General features: G+C 53.0%; 1 protein-coding gene and 1 long non-coding RNA gene across 14 annotated transcripts in view; both read left to right on the forward strand.

Annotated features, from left to right (window-relative positions):
- Window positions 1-201: 201 nt before the first annotated feature.
- LOC310884828 lies at window positions 202-10557 on the forward strand. The gene is made up of 7 exons (XR_014574426.1): window positions 202-1642; window positions 2155-4786; window positions 6944-7814; window positions 8787-8998; window positions 9120-9182; window positions 9270-9378; window positions 9481-10557. It is a non-coding gene; the product is annotated as an uncharacterized lncRNA (long non-coding RNA).
- A 1361-nt stretch (window positions 10558-11918) lies between these two features.
- PRRC2B (proline rich coiled-coil 2B) overlaps window positions 11919-18632 on the forward strand; it is a 50001-nt gene continuing 43287 nt past the window's right edge. For 8 of the 13 annotated variants that reach the window (XR_014574412.1, XM_083807146.1, XM_083807156.1 and 5 more), the window contains exon 1: window positions 11919-12183. The gene's annotated coding sequence lies outside the window, so the exon portion shown is untranslated. Of the gene's footprint in view, window positions 12229-18632 lie in introns of all 13 variants that reach the window. The other 5 variants (XM_083807150.1, XM_083807154.1, XM_083807151.1 and 2 more) reach the window with 2 other exon arrangements.

Raw genomic sequence — 18632 nt, forward strand, 5'->3', positions numbered from 1 at the left:
GGATGCTAGCGAAACACTTGCCCAGAGACCAAAGTGCTGCGCAGTGCTCGCACACACACGATGACGAGGAATTCACCCCTGGCATCAGGGTGTGGGTGCCCCGCGATGCACCCAGTGCTGGTGCCCTCTCCCCACTGGGATTTGCACCTCGGGGCTGCCAGCCCTGGGTGGTCGTGGTTTGCTCCCCCTGGCCGCGAGGGGGTTATTTGCTTTAAATCCTGAACCTACAGATGTGTATTAACAGCGTGGTTAATGCACAGCCTCGGTGTCCAGTGCGAGCCAGGGGTTATATAAAACGCAGCTTACTAGGAATCGGTGAGATGGAGGAGCACGTGGAGGGATGTGGGGAGGATGTCTGGAGGGAGGCAGGAGGGAGATGAAGGGTCCGGGGGGGAGAAGAGGCCAAGCAGACCCACGGCGCTTCCTGGCAGGATTTGCTCCCGTCATCGCCCTGCAGCCCCCAACCCGGGACATTTCCTGAGCCACGTTGCTGCTTTCTGGGGTCTTTTGTCCCTGGGCGATCACAAGAAGGGGCTCTGCAAATTTGACTGGAAATGGCAGCTTTTTGGTTTTGTTTTCTGTAAATTATATATATTTTTCCTGCACCTGCAAACGAGCAAACAAACCAAAGACCGGACGATAAAGCAAAACGCTGCCATCCAAAGGAAAAGCGAGTTTCCTACCAGGCTGTAAACGAACCCCCCAGCACAGGTTGGTTCTCCTGTCCCATCCCAAAACGCAAGGAGATATTTAGGTTAAGGAAGTCCGGGGATTGTCCCAAACTCCTTCCCGCTCTCCCTGCTCGCTGAGATGGGAGATGTGTGCCCAGGGCATGGAGGGACCCTACAGCAACCCCCTGCTTTGCAGGCAAGCAGCAGGCTCGGGGGCACCTGCCTCGCTCGTCACCTCACCCTGGGAGAGCACAACCGCCTCGGGAGCCCTCCCTCGGCCCGACAGGAGGATGCCCCTGCCCCGGGAGGAAGGCTCAGCTGGGCTCCAGCCATCATCAATCAAGTCCCGCCGGGAAGGGCCTGTACGCCTTGCGGGATTCCTGGTGGCGTTCCTTTTCTCAAAGCCTCCTGCAATAACAGCAGCCGTTGCTCGGCTTCCTTTCTAGATAACCTTTTTCCTGCTGCCCAACATGTTTATCTGCTGCAGACAGACTGGCAAGATGAACAGGAAGGCCTGATACCTTATCTCTCCCTCTCAAGGAGCTTATTTAAGTGCTGGAATGTGTCGCGATGGTAAACGATTGTTAAAACCCTAATGAGGTACATGAACCTAAGGACAGGTCCTGCTGGGAGGGAGCACCTCGTCAGAAAGGAGACCCACGGGGCTACAGGATCTCAGGCCTTTTTTGTCTTGCATCTCTCCACAGATGCGTCTCTTACAGTGTAAAACGTTTAAAGCCCAAAGCCCGAGCTCCTCGCCAGGCCGTGGTTAATGCTGCAGGCTGCTCCGGGCTACGTGAGGTTCGCTGTGTTCCTCTGATACGGTTTTATCAGTGTCTGTGCTCAGTACTCGGCCTGGCCTCGCAGCGAGGGTTCACACGTGGTATCTGCACGGCCCCGCACGTATTCCCGCTCGCCCTTTCATCTGGGCTCAATGCAGGCAGCAGCGCGATGCTAACGCATCCATAAAGGTAAATAGGATTTGAGAGCTATCGGGCTAATTGAAATGAACGGGGCTTGGCTGCTCAGCCAGCCTGATACCACGAAACGAGACCTCTCCGGGGACGCAGCAGGCCAGGAGAGCGTCAGCACTTCACTTATTTCAGCCACTGCAAGTGGCAGCAACAGCGAGAGCAATTGCGGGCGCCGGGGTGTGAGCGCTGTGACAGCAGAGGGGCCAGGGAAAAGCAGCGTGGCCTGCGTGATGTCCCTAGCAGCTGCTGCAGGGGGGTGCGACAGGCTTATTTTTGTCCTGTCCTGGGGGAAAAAATAGACGGCGGTGCCGGGTGCCAGCCTGGAGGGGAGCACGCTGCTGGCAAAAGCAGGAGTGCTCCTCTCCCGAAATGCAGCTGCGTCCCCGCTGCACCCAGGGGGGTTGGATGGGGAAACAGGGAATGGGACCAGCCACAAGCAGAGGGGAGCGAGCCCTCCCAGTGGGATGCGTGGCCCTAGAGAGCTCTGGGTGTGAATTTCTGCTTCCCAGGGCACAGAGACGGAGTGACGGGGCCCCTCGGTGTGCAAGGTGCACGCTGCTACCATGGGCTGCTGCATCGGGAAGTTAATCTGTTCCACCTCGCCGACTACTTTTCCATAGCCATGCATAAGGAATCGCCATCCCAGAGCAGACCTCGGCCTGTCCGTGTTGCTTCAACAGAAGTGCAGGTGACCCTGTGGCAGCCAGGACGGGACAAGACGCTTTCTGGGACATCTGACCAGCGAGAGCTGCCCCATAACCTGCAGCGTTTTATCCCTTGCAAAACTCTTGCAATCAGGCACTGCGAAGTGCATGTCTGCAAGATCCTCCGAATGCTCCTGGCATCTTACAAGGCCCTTGGCTCCATCCCTTTGGGCAGCACCAGGATACCAGCCCCTGGCACAGCCTGATTTGGGGCTGCAGCGATGATCCTGCAGGGAGGCAGGACTGCCAGTGAAGCCCACGTGCTCATTTATTTCCTCACGATGCGATCTGATTATGCTGACGGGGAACTGGGCTCCTAGAGCTGCTATATCCTGACGTAGCTCCTGGGGCTCAGCAAGGAGCCAGTGACCGAGCGTGTCCCAGCGGCTGAGTGTCCCTCTCTTGCGGTGTTTTGGACCATCAGGACGGGGCTGGGCAGCCCTGCAGGCAGCGCGACGCTCGAGGGCACCCAGCTCCCACTGCAGCCCCCACCCAGCTTCACAGTTGTCCCCGTCAATGTAAAAAATCAGGAATGGGGAGAGGGGGGTGGGGGGGGATCCATCTGAGCCGCTTGGCGTCTGTGTCTTGTGATCCTGAAACCCAAGAGCCCCCCCTGACTCAGCAGGTTATTAATAACCCCCTGGCTGTGCTCCCGCCGCAGCGCCTGCCAGCCCTGGCATCACCTGTCTCCTCCGCAGCCAGGCGAGACGCGCACCCCGGGCAAGGTCAGGGGCTCCTTCCTGATGGCCCCCACGCCCCATCCCCACCCACAGGGCCAGGCAGAGGTGGTGCGAGGCTCCTGGCCAGCCCCCGAGGCCCCCGTGCCTCCTGCCAGCACAGGAGAGGCTCCTGGTGCTGCTGAAATTAGCCTTGTCGCACCCCTGTCCCGGGTCCCCTGTTCCCTTGTGCCTAAAATCAGCCCAGGCCCAGTTGCAGAGGAGGTGAGCTGGGGTTCCTGGACCACAGCATCAGTGCTGCTGCCTGCCTGCCCCCTCCCCAGGCTGGGATATGTGGGGTGGCCCCGCTGCTGCAGACCCCAGTGGTGCCCAGTCCCTGTGCCCATTTGGAGGGGCTGGGGTCTGCCTGGACCCCCTTGGTCGCAGCCTTCTTTTTTGCCCACGCTTTTTGCCAGGGCTGCGAGGGCAAAGGAGAGGAGCTGCAGGGCCCTCGGGGACCCTCCAGGTAGGTGTGGGATGTAGGGGAAAGAGTGACACACTCAGCAAAACCGTGGTGATGACACAGCCTGGGTTTCAGCAATTCCACCCGGAGCACATCGGGACCTTCCTGGCTCCCCGTGCACCAGGGGGTCCCCGAGCACGGGGTCGCTGACAGCCTTGGGGCACACGGAGCAGAGATGCTCGAGCCTCCTCCTGCCCCAGCGGGCAGCAGCGCACCCACATCCCCCCCACACCATGCAAACTGGCCCCAGGGGCCTCAGCAGAGCTGCGGGGTGATTTGGGGTGAGGGTGAGCCAGGTGGTGTTTACCGCAGCTGGTGCTCATTAGCCAGGTTCATTAGCACTCCCTGGGCAGGTTTTAAATTGGCAAGTGGGAGCCACCTTCAGGCCTGGGGCAGCGCTGGGTGCAGCTGGAGCCCCTGGTTCCTTCCCCTGATGGCTTCCTTCCCTCCTGCTCTGCTTCCCCCTTCTCTGCTCACAGGCCCCGTGTGCTGCAGCTGCTGGGAACCTGCTCTGCAATGCCCTGACGGAGAGGCTGAGGTGTTGCTCTTGCTGCCATAAATCCCCTGGCACTCGGAACAGCGTCCCGAACCCTTCCAACCTCCCTATCTCCCCCTGCAGAGGCTGTGTCCTTCCCAGCCCAGTGGCTTGTGGCAGAGCTGGGCTCTTTGCTGGGCCCTGGAGGAGCTCCCAGGGCCCTGCTGGGAGGAGCGGCTCCATCCATGGCTTATTTTCCTCCTGGCCTCGTCCCTCTCCCCCATCCTTAGTCCTCCTCCTTTGCTCTCCTGTGAGCCCAGCAGGCAGACTTGTCCTTGCCTTGATGGAGACCGGAGCTGGGGAAGGAGGCAGCACAAATTTCCCCTTGTTTCCCTGGCTGCATCAGCACCTCAGCTCCGCTTTGTGTCCTGAGCAAGGGTGTTTGGGCTCTCCATCACTACTGTGGCCGTTTCCATCCTGCTGTGCCCCTCGCCAGGACCAGATGGCCAAAAGAAAGGGACTGCTCTGCAACACGGATTTAGTTCAGCAGTGTGACCCCTTCCCTTCTCTCCCTGCTGCTCTTTCACCCCCTCCACCTCCCTCATTTCCCTCCCAGGGCTCTCTCCCTCCTTTCCCATCCCCTCCACCTTCCTCCCCTTTATTTCCCCACCTCCTCTCCCCCTACACCCACCCCGCGTCCCGGCCCGGCAGCGGATGAAGGATTTAGGTCTCCCGCAGCAGGACCACCACTTATCGCCTTGATCTCCACCCCGGGGACAGTCGGTAGGTGTGGGACCCTTGAGGGGTGGGGGCACAGAGCTGTCCCCCCCCCCTCCCCATCCCACCCCAGCCCGGTGCTCCCCGGGGAGATGCCGGGGACGGAGCGCGGCCGGCGGCGGCTCCCAGGCTGGGTTTGTCGCTCCCTCTAGCGGGGACGAAGCAGGATGGCGCTGGGCTGCCAGGAGGGGTCCTGGGGGGGGGGAGAAATCCCGGCCAGTGCTGTCGAGCTGATCCCAAAGGGATCCCCAGCAGGGCACGGGGAGATCCCGGCCTTTGGGGGCTGGGGCTTCTCGGGTTGGGACTGTGCCTTCCCAGGCAGATAGTCGGCTCCCGCCGGAATATTTAGGAAGCGTGGTAATAATTAAAGAGAGTGAACTCACGAGGGACTTGGCGAGACCTGATGAGGCAGAAGGGACGAATGTAGCCACGAGAAAAAGGGCTCGCTAAAGCGTAGCGTTAATTTATAAATCGCCTGTGAAAAGGGGAATGCTGCAGCTCTGGAGAGGCTCCAGATGATGACCTTTGCCTGGGGGCTCTGGAAGTGAACCCCACAGCCCCTGCTAACCACAAGTTGCCATCTCTGTCTCTGCACGTGCGCGGGATTCACACGCTGGCCGGGCTGCGATCATCCCGTCGCAGGTCAGGGACAGCGAGAGTCTGCTCGCTTAGAGCAGGGGCTGCATTTCTCCCAAAATCACTCATTCTCATCAGCTTCATCACGTTCAGAGGCAGCTGATCGTTCCCTTCGGCGGGGCGAAGCGAGATATTTTTGAACTGCGAAACGACAGCTGTCTCGCAGCACACGGAGCGGGGGAATCAGATGGTTGGGATTGAAGGCTGGAACCGTGAACCCAAACACGTCCCCGAGCCTGCATTCCTGCCACATCTGTGGTCACTGCGAGGGCTTCAAGGCAGGCAACGAAACCGTGTCGGTTTAAATCTCGACTGAATATCAGGCATTGCAAAAATGAATTACTTTAAGGTGCCTCAAAAAATCTTTAATAAATTTGGGGCATCTATGGGTTTGCCTGTCCACGTGTTCGATTTCTGGGAGGTCTGCGCCTCCTTGTCAGTGCAGGTCTTGTGGCTAACTCCAGCCTGAAATATTCGGCTGAGTTTGTCCCCAAAGTAGGCTGTGGTTTTCCTGAGTGGACAGACAGAAGTGAAATAGCATTTTCAAGAGACAGTGGGTTTTGTTGCTGAAATATCCCCATCAGTTCTCCAGAGGTTTGGCTCCAGCATTGTTTGGGACAATTGCTGATCTTCAAGTCAGAGCCAAATAAAGCTGATAAAATTGCCTAATGCAGTGACCTGCTTATGAATGGCTGTAGAAGTCAGCCAGGTTGAGCTAAGGCAGTCATGCATTGCCTTTCTGGGAAATATTTCTTGTGCTTTGAGATGCGCTTTCTAGGATCCTATGTCAAATAACTGAATTCCCATATTTGTCTTGATTTCCTCCTCCAAACTCTTTGAAAAAAGAGAGTTTGACAGAGGCTAACCGAAGGTGCTAAGTTCAAAAGCAGACACTCCTAACTGGTTTTCAGCATGCTCTGGTGGCAAGTGCTGCATTGAACAAAAAGGTCCTTGCCTGAAGAAACTTCTTTAGTATTTGCAGCTACATTTCCCTGGTTTCTTCTGAGTGTGCTGAAATGCCAACATGTCACCGACAGTCTTTGGAGTCTTTTCAAGAATATAAACAGTTTTGTTGTGAGGAAGGTGCATGGGGCTTCTTGAATTTTCTTGATTTTTTTTTTCCTGGAACCTCTTCCTATTTATGCAATCAAGGCTGTGGGAAGGCTTCCCAGTGGCTGTAGTAAAAAGGAGTTTGGGGTTTTAAATCTGGCCTGAGAACAGCCTTGTTAGCTTCTGAACAGCACAGCCAAATGAAAAATCACGAAGCCAGGATGAGCAGAAGCTGTAGCCTTGTTTTGCAGTAACACCCAGGGAAAAACTGAAGTGATGGCTGATGAAGTGCCTCCAAAATACTTGCAGTATCAGGCAACTGGTATTTGATCCTCACTGCAGACAAAGCTCAACACTAAAGCCAGCTGAAAGCAATCCACTGCTCATTGGAAGAATAGTTTCTTCCTTTTAATCAGCCCTGTTTTAAATGATTTCCTTTTTTAGAGCCTTAAATAGTCATTTTATTTTCTCCTTCAGGCAGCCAGCATTCACTCACTAAGAACGGCGTAGGTCTGCAGACTTTAAAAGGACAAACAATAGTCTGGCAAACGGAAAAGCTTCGATGGCATCTTGTTCTCATGCAGAGCCTGCGGTTCCCATAGGCCACAAAGGAATAAAGAGGAGGAACTCCTTCAGCAGCTACAGGAGCAAGAACCGCTCACCTGTGAGAGCTAGGGGAAAAAGGAAAAAAAAAAAAAAAGCAAATAAGACTGGCTGGGTCCCCTGGCCCCTCCTGCAGTAGGAAGGAACTGGAGTCAGTGGGTCCGTCCTGCCTCCGTGGTGAGATTTGATGGAGAAAAAGAATGGGAGCTGGGGGCAGACAGAGGGGACCCCTAGGCCTGGGGGTGGCCAGAGCTACTCTGGATGCCTCTAGGGAGGGGATGTGGGTGCTGGCACGCCGAGAGAGCGGCCGCCTGCCTTTGTGAGAGCAGGAGAGGAGCAGCCAGCCTGGCTGCATAACGCACAGGGGACGGGCAGTGGGTGCATCCCACCTGGGCACCCAGACCGCTGCCCTTCCACGCAGAGCTGGCCAGGGAAAGGGGGGAGAGTGTGCAGCTGGGGATGCCAGAACCAGATGACACTCTAAAGGAAAGAGGATTTTGGGTAGCTGTGAGGATTGTTTTTCTTTGGATCTGGAAAAGACAAGTCGTGTTTGACCAGAGGATTTCTCTGTTGCAGTTATTGATGGGATAGAGCAAGCTGGGGAGGAAAAAAAAAGGTTCTTTTCAGTGAAAACAGTGAAGTTCTGACATCCCTTCTTTGATACACAATGAAAACTTGACATTTAGTGTTTTATTTCCAGAAACACCAGCAAGAACACATTTTCCCAATGGTTGGAGCTACTCAGGTAGAATATTGAAGACCTTGATTAAAGTCTGTGGTTTACTTTTTTCTATTTTCCCCTCCATAGGGCATGGTTTTTTTCCACACCCATCTGTAAAATAAATCTTTGTGCATATAATGGTTCAACAATCTCAGGGCCTGAGATGAATTCAGTGCCCTGGGAACTGGTCAGGTATTCAATGAATGTTGTGGGAGGAAAAAAATAAAATGAAGAAACTACCAACCGGCCCTGAGAGCAGAGCTGCTGTAACTGCATGGCAAGACCCCAGGCACTTAATTAGATGAACAGAGGGAACCATGCCATAGGTTAGTGTAAATGAGCACAGTGTTGCAGTCTTTGCTTTCCCTGATCAGATTTAACCCAGTTTAGAGGAAAAGCCAAGAGTCCTCAGTTTTCATGTTCTTTTCACATTCCCCACGTTTTCATTTCCCTGCATTTCACATTTCTAATCCCTCGTGGGATTAGAAAGCACCTTCTGCCATGGACAGGTTACTCCAAAACTGTCCACGATGTTTCTTCTGCAGCAGCTGCTGTCTGAGATGGACGGAAAACTAGAAGGACCACGATCTGACCCCATAAGGCAAATGCATGCCTTGTGTGTGCTGAATGGCCTCTGGATGGAGTATGGAGCGGGATCACTTCGCTTTTTTCCAAATGGATTGTGGCATTTTGTGAATGACCATAAGGACAGTAAGGGGCTGTCTTATGCTGCAGGCTGACATTTCCAGCTGAGCAAAGTGATAGCAAAATAGCATAAGAGCATTTAGCCTTCAGTTTGCTCTGCTGTAAACAACCCTGAAAGATGCAGGCCATGGCTGAGGATTTATAGATGTACAGCAAATGTTTGAAGAAGCTTCAGAATATAATAGTAATTCAATTATTTCTAGGAAGCCTTAGAGCACAAGACATTTCTGTAGATACAAATTCTATACTAGGGCTGTAAGCCCTCTGCAGTGGTTATTTTCTATTTGACAGGATTCTTAATTAGTGGAAGGATGAAGCACACAGCAGGGTTCCTGCATTCACTTGTAATTAATCCTGGGAAGAAGAAGCAGGAGGTTCTGAGTTTGACTCTCACGTCCAGGGGAAAATTTGCTCAGCAGTCTGGCAGAGGTCAAAAATCGGAGTGGGTGAGCAGTCCTTCCAGAAAGGATCCTACAAAGAGCTGTGCATTGAACTTCATCCGGGTGAAACCCATTCATCAGTCTGTCCAAATCTCCTCTCACCATCCCCACCCTGCTCACTGTAGTCTGTTGTGGGTCTAATCACAGCAGGACTAATGTTAAACCCATTGTCATTTATACACAGGCAGGTGAAAGGTGCTGCAGGATGTTCGAAGAGTGGCACAGGATTTCATCACCTTATGCCAAGGTCTGGTGTCATCCTCATGGACCAGGTTGCAGAGGAGCCATGCTTTTCCCTTCAGTGATAGGAACACAACGTCTTTTCACTTTTCAGATGGTGACCATCTCTGAACAGAGAAGAAGAGCTCAGCCCCAATACAGTCCTGACCCATGAGACTTTACAAAGCTCCATGGAGTTGGCCTCAGTGTGCTGCGAGGCGCAGGTAAAGAAGCTGTCAGTTTGTGCGAGCTGCAGCGTACACACCTGATAATGAATATAGAATTGTCTCTCATTTGTTTACTTTGTCCTTTGATCTCCACAACAGGTTGCATTAGTTTTTTCTTTAATTGGCACATCTATTCCCTTGGCCTTGGATTGTTGCCTTGGAGATGCACAAGAGACCTTCGGAGAACTGCTTATTACAGCAGCAGGTGTGCATAGCGCTGACCTGGACAAGCCTGTGTGAGTCACCTGCCGATGGTTTGGGTTGTAGGTGGCTGCGTGAGTCATTGAAAGCGAGGGGATCCCACAGTGCCCGACTCCCGAAGGGCAACATTAATGCCTTTGGGTGTTTGCTGTTATTGTGCATCAACAACAAATAGCACAAGATGGTTCACTCTTCTTCCTCCTCATTTGCTGACAAGGGCTGTGAAACAGCATGGTGCTGCAGGGAAGGGCACCTGAATGTGAAAAGCAGCAGCCCAAATCGGAGGCCCTCTCTGGAAATTTGGCTGACCTGTAGCTTTGCTGGTGGAGGACAGTGAGGTCTGGATGGGCAGGAAGCAGGTTAGAAGAGCTGTTTTTATTTGTGTGTGTGCATGCATGTGTGCACTTGTCTGGCCAGATAGGAAGACTGATGGAGAAAGAAAACCAAACAGGCCAGGCTAATACCCTGGCTCCCCAGAGATTTGGGGTAAGTGGGAGTTTGGTAGTGTCAGGAAGGAGAGTGGCCCTCTCCATGCAAGTGCCTGTAAGTGCAGAAGCAGAGGGCATTGGCCTGCTGTCTCCAGAGAGGAAAAACGTGCTGCACAGAAGATGAGATGGGCAGGAGCAGTGTGATACTTCGTTATCCAGAGAAGGAAGGGATCTGACAGCCAGATGATGGTTTTTAGCAGTGCTTGTGCGTCTCTTGGTAGCTCAATGCCTGGCAACTTCTATAGCCGTGCAGATCAACTGTAGGAACATCACATATGGTCCAGAAAGCTGTTCCTGCATTTCCTCCCTCTGCACTACTCCTGATGACTGTTTGAGATCAGACACGTCTCTCCTGAGCACCAAGCCAGGTGCCAGCCTTCACCCTGCTCCCGTAAGCCTGGGGAGAGGTGGGGGCCGTTCTCCTGCAGCACCAGGGCTGTGTGCTGCAAAAGCCCTCTAAAGGCACCTTCCATTCATAGGGAAGGACACACAGCACAGGACTGGTGACCCATGAATAAGCTAAAGAAGGCAGTTGCAAGAGGCCAGTTCCTCTGTAGAAATTGCCCAGGTGCTTGTTGTGTGTGTGTGTATAATGTGTATTTATGGGAGTGATCCAGTATTCTTTCCTATTTTTTAGAGGCTTTTTTGTCACTGTGGTGGCCCCTGCCAAGATGGTTAAAAACAGGCATAATTTAGAAACCTCAGGGCCACCTTTGAGGCAAAGCAGAGGAATGTATCATATGCAGAGATCCTGAAAATATTAAGTAAGCCCAGATTTTAAGGATTTTTAGTGACTTTTCTCTAATTAAAACCACCCTAAAAATGGCCTGCTTGTCATTTTCAAAAACCGCTGGATGGTTTCTAAAAAAAAAAATAAATGCATGTATACCTACAGCCTGGCCTTTCACCACAAAATGTAAGCTGTCACACTGCTGAACACCCATGTGTGTTACAGGACAGGAAAGGAAAAAATAAAGGGGAAAATATTTTGGCCTTGCATGTGAGGAGACAACTCCCAAGCTACGGAAGATGCCCTGGGTGAGGAACTGCACTTCATGGCAACTACTACAACACTTTTAGTGCAAACTTCTTGCCAGGAATGCTGCTCACATTGTGTTGACCTGTGGCTCTGTTCAAGCCTGTGGGATTTGAGGCTTGCCTCATGAGGCTACTTGTATTTTATGGCTGGGTAAGGTTTTGTTTCAGGATAGAAGTGATTACTTTGCCCTGCTGCATTCACTTCCATCATTGTGAATGGAAAAAAATTAACTGTATTTCTGGAGTGAAATCCTTCCGGGGGCAGTTCCTCCAGGTTGCCCATAGAATCAGGGAGGCATGCCAGGCTGACTTCACTGCTGTCTGCGGAAAGGGAAAGGCTCTGGCTGGACAAAAATCCCCACAACAGCCATTGCCCTGCTGCCCTGCCCTGGTTGGCCTCAACAAGGAGGCAAAAACTTCAGGGAAAGTCTCTTGCAGTTCCCTTGAAGGTATCCCTAGGGTGAGTGGTTTGAGCTCAGGACTGCTGAAGGGGGATGTGGCGGTGCACTTGGGGCTCGTGTGTGGCGCTTTGTGGGCAGACTGGGTGGGATGGGGTGCGTTGGGTGACTTTGCTGTCCCCAGCCCCTCTTAATACCCCCGTGAGGGGCTCGGTGTGTGGTGAGGCAGCCAGCCCTGCTGGCTCTGCGGGGGAAAAATCCCCCCTCGGGGAAACAATCTCCCCTCAGAGCTGAGCGAGAGCCTGCTCCGGCTGTGTGGAGAGCGGGGCTGGGGGTGGAGAGCTGGGCTGGTGCTGGAGGAAGCCGTCAGGCCGCAGCTCTGCCCCTTTCCTCCTCCTCCTCCTCCTCCTCCATCTTGGGCCGCCCCTCAGTCGCCTGGCCGGCGGGGCTCTGCAGGCGGCGCTGTGCGGAGGGCGGCGGCGCGGCGCCCTCCCGGGCGGGATTGACAGGCCGGGCCGGGGGAGGAGAAGGAGGAGGAGGAGGAGGCGGCAGCGGCAGCGAGAACCCGTATCGCCCCGCCGCCGCCGCGCAATCCGCCGCCATCCGCCGCGCCCCGCGCCCATCGCCCCTCGGCACCCGGCTCCTCAGGCGCTCCCGGCTCCCCGCCACCCCCACAGGTGGGTATCGGGGGCCGGCGGCGGCGGCCGCGGATATTTGGGGCGGTGAGTGGGGCCGGGGGAGGGCGAGGGAGGAGGAGGAGAAGGAGGGAGGAGGAAGGGGGAGGGAGAGGGAAGGTGGGACGAGGCAGCCCTAAAATGGAGCCGGAGCCAGCGGCTGCGGCACCCCGCGGCCTCCCCGCCGAGGGTGTCCCCACAACAAATGGGGGTATGGGGGCTGCCTCCCGCTGTCTGGGGCTGCTTTGGCCGCCGGTGTTTATTGTGTGTGGCCCCCCCCGGGGTGCTGGGGGCGTCTGGGGCCGATGCGGGGCCTGGCCGCCGCCCCCCCCCTCCCCGTTCCCCCATTCCCCCCCTGCGAGGGCCGCGCTGAGGCCTGGGGGAGACTTGGGGTGGATTTGGGGGTTTTTGGGGCTCCCCCCTGGGCCGAGCCCCCCCTCACCCTCACACACCCCCCCCCCCGGGGGCTGGGGGCGGCCTCGCAGCCCGCCGCGCAGGCAGCTTGTTTTTCCTCCTCGCCTCGAGTGTGACACAAAGATATTTTTGTCGCGCCGTGCGCCTCGCAGCAAAAACAAGGGGGATGGCACGGCGAAGGCTGCCTCGTTTTGTTGTCGTGAGGGAGCCCACAAAAGGGTTCCTGAGGCCGAGCGATGAAAAATGCAGGCCGGGTCCCCCCCCCGTCCATGAGAGGGGAAAAGGGGGGGCTCACCCTGCAGCTGGGGGAAAGGAGGATGCAGTCGGGGTGTTCTGGCGCTCGGCGAGCTCGCTAGGTAGGTTTGGAAAGGTGTTTTTGCTTCGAGGAGGAGTTTTACAGCTCGGGGTGGGTGGGAGGGTGTCTGTTGCAACGCAGGGGGACCCTAACGGGGGTCCTGGGTGCAGGTGCTGGGCTCGGAGGGGAGGGTTTGCTCAGGGTGCTGGGTAGCAGCTAGCAGGGTTTTTTGTTTTTTTTTTGTTAAGGTGACTACAGACAACCCCCTCGTCTGGGAAATCAGAGCTGACCAGGTTTGAATGAGCTGGGAGTTTGGGGTTTTGTTAGGAAAGTTGTTTTGGTTTGTTCTGAGGGCTTTTTTGTCGTTGTTTTTGTCTTCCGAACATCAGAAGGGTGGGATACGCTTTTGAGTGTCAGCTCATCAAATATTTGTGTATTAGCTTTACTGGTGTTTGGGGCGATAACGCATGATAAACATACATGCTTGGGGCTTAAGGCGTTCTGTTTCTAGGAGTAGGTATTAAGTGTAAGCGGGTTGCAGTGGCTTCATCATCTGCTGTACCTGGCTGGGAGGGAAGGCATCCCTCCCATTTCAAGATCGAATCGAGCTTTATAGGGAAGGGATTTTATTTTATTTTGCTTTGGACCTTGTCTTGCCTGGTTGAAATACCTATCTGCACGTTCCAGTTTAAATGGAATACTCTAAGCGGGCCTCGGTTCCATCAGGCTCCCGCAGATTTTCGTGGGTACATGGGTGATGCTACTTCTTTCAGAACCGTAGTCGAAGAGGTTCTTCCCAGTTAGCAAAATGTATTTGGGGGGAATGATAAAGAAGACCTCTTCCACGTGACCTCTTTGAAATTCTCTAGTACCTTCTTTTTATGGTTAAAAAGTTCAGATTAAAAATCAGACAAAATCACAAATACTGCTTAAGATCAGTGTTCTTTTTTCTTAATTACGTGTTCCCTCCAACCAGTCCTAGGACGCGTGCTGTTAGCTGTATTTTGGTTTGGTGCTTAATTCGACAGCCACATTGAGTATAAGGTGATGCTTCTTTTACTCCTAGTTGCTTTCACTGGTCTGGTGTTCTGCACACCTTGAGTAGACAAGATGTTACGCATCTTAGGACATCTTCAGCCGTGTTCACTGATAAGAAAACATGTCTACGTGGCTTGGACAGGCATCTTTTCTCCTAAAAAACCAGTAAAACGCATAGGCATTTATACAGGTTTCCAAAGTTGTTATATGGTGCCTTTCACTTTGCATGGAATTTTTATTTATTTTTAGTCTGTAAGAGCAGGTTTTTTTAGGGGAGGGGCCAACTTTTTTTCCTAAATTCAGTGACATTTTTCTTTGGTCCTACAGTATGTATTTTGATAAACTGTGGGCTTTTTTTTCTATTTTTCTGTGCGCTTGAGAGCTAAAAAATGAAACTCAGCCAACCTGGATGAAGAAGGGAAAGTAAGTAAGTGTTGGAAAGGAGAGGCAGGATTTAAAAGTATTTTAGTTTTAATAAATATGAGTAATGTTCCTAAAGAATTGTTATTAAAACGATTTAACTTTTATAGTGACATTTTAATGAAGCCTTTTATTAAAGCTTTCTGTAAAACCTAACTTCAAAGGCTAATTTGTGTGAACAACCTCCTAAAAGTAGGGGTGGCATTAGAGGCTCTGTTTTTCTCGTGCCTGACGCAACGCGCCCTGGTACCTGACTGAGCGATGGTGTAAAGACAAATCCTCGCTCTTCGGGTGTCTGGTGCCGATGCTTTTGCGTAGCTCCCGACACCCGAACTGTGTCCTGCAGGCTTTCCCACGTGAAGCGCAGCTGGCAAATCCCAGGACCATGTTTTTGGCGCGTCTCGTAGTGCCTGCAGTGTGCCTGAGCTGTACAATGCAGCGCCTGTTAGATTATCCCTTACAGAACTACCTGTTTAAGGTCCAGAAGTGTGAGTTGCTCAAGGCCCTCATTGTGCTCACCTGAGTAATTGGAGGTATTTAAAGGCAAGCTGGGCTAACTTTCTCAAGTGCTGCTGCACCGAAAATAACAGCATGCATTTTCATTTTTTGTTTTATGATGATGCTTACCGTGTACAAAGAGGTCTGGCTATAGCAGGGTTTTTTCCACTTGTAATTGCACATTTTCTTGTAGTAGATATAGAAGCAGAAAGGACAGCAGAAACTTGCTGAATACAGACCAGTAACTTCAGGGCGAGGAGGGAGAGGGTTTATTGCAAGGACTGGATGTCTGTGGTCGTCCTCCTCTTTACTAGATTCCTCCTTTTTTTCTGCGACTTGGCGATGATTGTGGTGGCTCAGTATCGGGCCTCGCTCTTCAGCTAATCTTGCCTTATAAGTGGGCTTTGTTTTTCGCGTGGCACTGACTCATTCTCCTAATAGGTCGATAATTTCACAGTTCCTTATCGCTAGTTTGTCATTTGGAACAGAAGAAACGCAAAAGTGAGACGGGTGTCATCAGGCAGTGAGGCGAAAGCACTGCGAACAGGTAAAGGCTGGGGAGGTGCAGTTTTTTCCTTCCACTGAACAGCTATTCCTAACTGCTGAAATAAAGTGATTTTGGTACGGTGCACTCCTGGAAAGCCCCTGCTGAAGGTGGTTTCGCAGATATATGCGGAAACCATCTGATTTGACTGAAATGTTCTCTTCTCCAGGATGAAAAATGGGGCTGAAGCAAAAGATTGTATTATAACGTTAAGCCTTGCTGAAATGCACCTTGGGCTTCTCTTCAGTTAGCAGCTTGTGCTTGTATTCAGGGTGTTCTGTGACCATGTGCTTCCTGTGCAGAGGTGACTGAGAAGTAGGAGCCTGTGAGTAAACTTACTGGGAAGTGTATAGCTGCAAATCCTTTTATTTTTATTTTTTTTCCCCCTCTGGAATCCCCGGTACAGTAATGCAAGCGGTCTAGAAGCCGGTCTGGTAGCACTGGGTTGTTCCGTGTTTACCTGTGGCATTGGTTTGTTCTGAAGCTGCATGACTTGCGGTGCTGTGGGGTCTGTGAGGATAGATGGCGGTTTTGAGGTGGTAAAAGCTGTGTGTGTCGTTCTGCAGAGGCCGTTCTGCTTTTTCAGTGTGTGGTTCTGAACATCTGAACGTTCAGCAAAGTGCTGGTAAGCTGGCAGGGGCGAGAGCTCACTGTTACCTCTGGATAGAATCACAGAATTGTCTAGGTTGGAAAAGACCTTCGAGATCACCAAGTCCAACCATCTTAAGAGACTGCAGGCATTAAGTTGTGGAGGACTGGGGAAAACAGCCGTGCTTTGGGTGCAACGGAAGAGGTGACGGTCTGATCTGAAACATGTAAAAGTGGAAGAGGAGGGAAGGTGGGCCAGGCCTAAGTATAAAGACGAAAAATCTGAGGAAGAAAGTGAGGACTTGCTGGTGGCACGTAGCATCTGGTCAAGAGGATTCCTCTGTTGCAGTGCAGTGCTTGAAATATACAAGGGGGTTGAATTAGCAGCTGGGAGCATCCTCAATAGCCTTTGAATTCTAGATGAGTGGCACTTAAGAGGAGTAAACTGTGCAGTATTTCCAGAGTTAGTGCCCTGCTGGAAGAGGTTTGACAGAGGAATCCTTCCTGGGTAGCCGTTGAGATGTTTTGGGCACATTCGGTTGTGATTGGCGCTGCAGGGAGTGCGTAGAGGCAGGCTTGAAGAGCTTGCATTGGGACTTTGCCTCCCACAGGCACTTCTTGTGTGGGAATATAGTGATTTTTTTTGGAAGTGTTCTGCAGTGGGGTAAGTTCTTCAGCTGTTCCTACCTGTATGTGGGCTGGGAGCCCGTACAAAAGCCTTGAGTGCTCTTGTTCAGAGTTTAGAGTGGGTTGTGAAGCAGGCAGGGGAGTAGGGACATGCTTGAGAATGTTTCTTCACGGCTGGAATAGTGCAAAGTATGGTTTTATCTTTTTCTTAAATAACCGAAGCATCAAGCTCCCACCTAGCAACTGAAACTTCACGGCCCGTCATTTAGGAGCGGTTTCACAGGATTTGAGCATTATCACAGCGTTAGCGTTCCGCATCTGAGCAGAGCGTTGCTTTACCCATGGCTATGATCCTGCTCTAGGACCAGCAGCGCGTGGGGTCGCTCATCTAGGAGGTGTCAGCAGCTTTCCCTGCCCCAGCATTGCAGAGCTGCTCCTGCCGACCTCCCCTGGACCAGGACTTTGCGCTGCTCTGGGCCACGCAGCGTTAGGAAGGTGAGGTGATGGAGAGGGTGGTTCCTCTAGCCCCACAGAGCTGGAGGAGAAGGGTCTGTTTCTTGCCCTGCCGCTCAGCAGAGCTGCGTAGTTCCCTGGTGTCGTTTTTCTGTCTGGAAAATGTGAGTGGTGACGCTCACACACCTTGTCAGTTATGCACCGAGAATATCTCCGTAAATTAAAGCATCTGTGAAATGCTTTCGCTTCCTGTCCAGCTCAGCGTAGTGCAGATGTCGTGTGTGTGGTCTGAGTTGCCCTGCTCCCCAGAACAGCAGTTAAGGCCTCTCTCTTCTTCAGAGTACCGAGCCACACTGCACCTCACCTTGCAGTTTTTTACAGCTTTGTACCTGTGTCCTTTTCCCATCAGATTCCTTTTAGCATCCTCAGCATTCGTTTGTAGTGCAAATGGCTCCTGTGACTAGGGTTCCTGTAAGGAAGGTTGTTGAGAAATGCTGCGCTGCCCTGGTATTGTAAAAATGGGGAAACCTCGAGTAATGCTTCCTTGGAAGCTTCGGTATCCGCAGCGCGTGTGAACTGCAGGCTTGTCTGAACTGCTTGGAATCCTACTGATGGTTCGAACCCGCTGTGTCGGTCCTGATGGCTGTGGGAAATTGGTGAAATCTGATAGGGAACGATCTACTCAGCCTTGCCAGGGCAGCTGGGGACGCTGCAGTCTGGTGTTGGTACCGGCTGGTGTGGCTGAAGGGGTGTCTGCCCGGGGAGCTCCCAGTGCCTGCGGGAGGGACGGGTCTGCAGAGATCAGCTCAGCTGGGGCATGCAGGAGCCTCTCCCGTGTGTGTGTGCGCTGAGGGGTTGGCGTTTACTGCCTGCAGGTTAACAGCATCAGGCTTCGTCTCGAGTCCTCGGTGCGTAACCTGAGTGGGAGCTGAGGCCACAAAGTCAACAGCTGGCCGGGAGCGTGGAGAGGTTACCAGAGCCAGGTCTGCTGGAGAGAGGTCCGTCGGCACAAGGTGAGCTCCCACCTCCCCGTGGCAGCGTGATCCTCCCTTCCCGAGGCTGCAGAGAAAACAGAGCTGCTTACTCAACGACTGATGGCATTTGTGTGGAAAGAGCTTTATCTGTTTCTGAAGGAACATCATAACCCTAAAGACTGCCAGCTCTGCTCCGGTTTCCTCTCCTGGCTCGGTGACATCTCTGATCTCCTGCTTGCTTGTTTACTATAAAACCTGCGCTCACGGGAAGGTGAAGTAAGTTCCCGAGCGTGGGACCAGATGAAGGGCTTGTGAAAGGCTGTCTGTGACTTCACTGGAAGAATCGGTGCGGTTGCTCTTCAGAACGCATCCGTTCCCTTGCAGCAGCCTGGATTGCAGTCCTGCGGCTTGTCCCTTGCCCCAGTTGTGTTGGGCTCTTCCAAGGTGGGCTCTGGTTAACGGCTGAAGGCTTCTGGTTGGATTCGGGGGCTGGCAGCATAAGTGTTTCACCTGCATCACTCTTGCCGTGTCTCACCTTGGCTATCTGGGTATTCTTACTACAGTGACTTTGAAAAGCACATGGAGCAGGAACGTGAGGGCT

This window comes from Anser anser, assembly GCF_964211835.1.
Source record: "Anser anser genome assembly, chromosome: 21".
In the NCBI taxonomy this organism is placed as follows: domain Eukaryota; kingdom Metazoa; phylum Chordata; class Aves; order Anseriformes; family Anatidae; genus Anser; species Anser anser.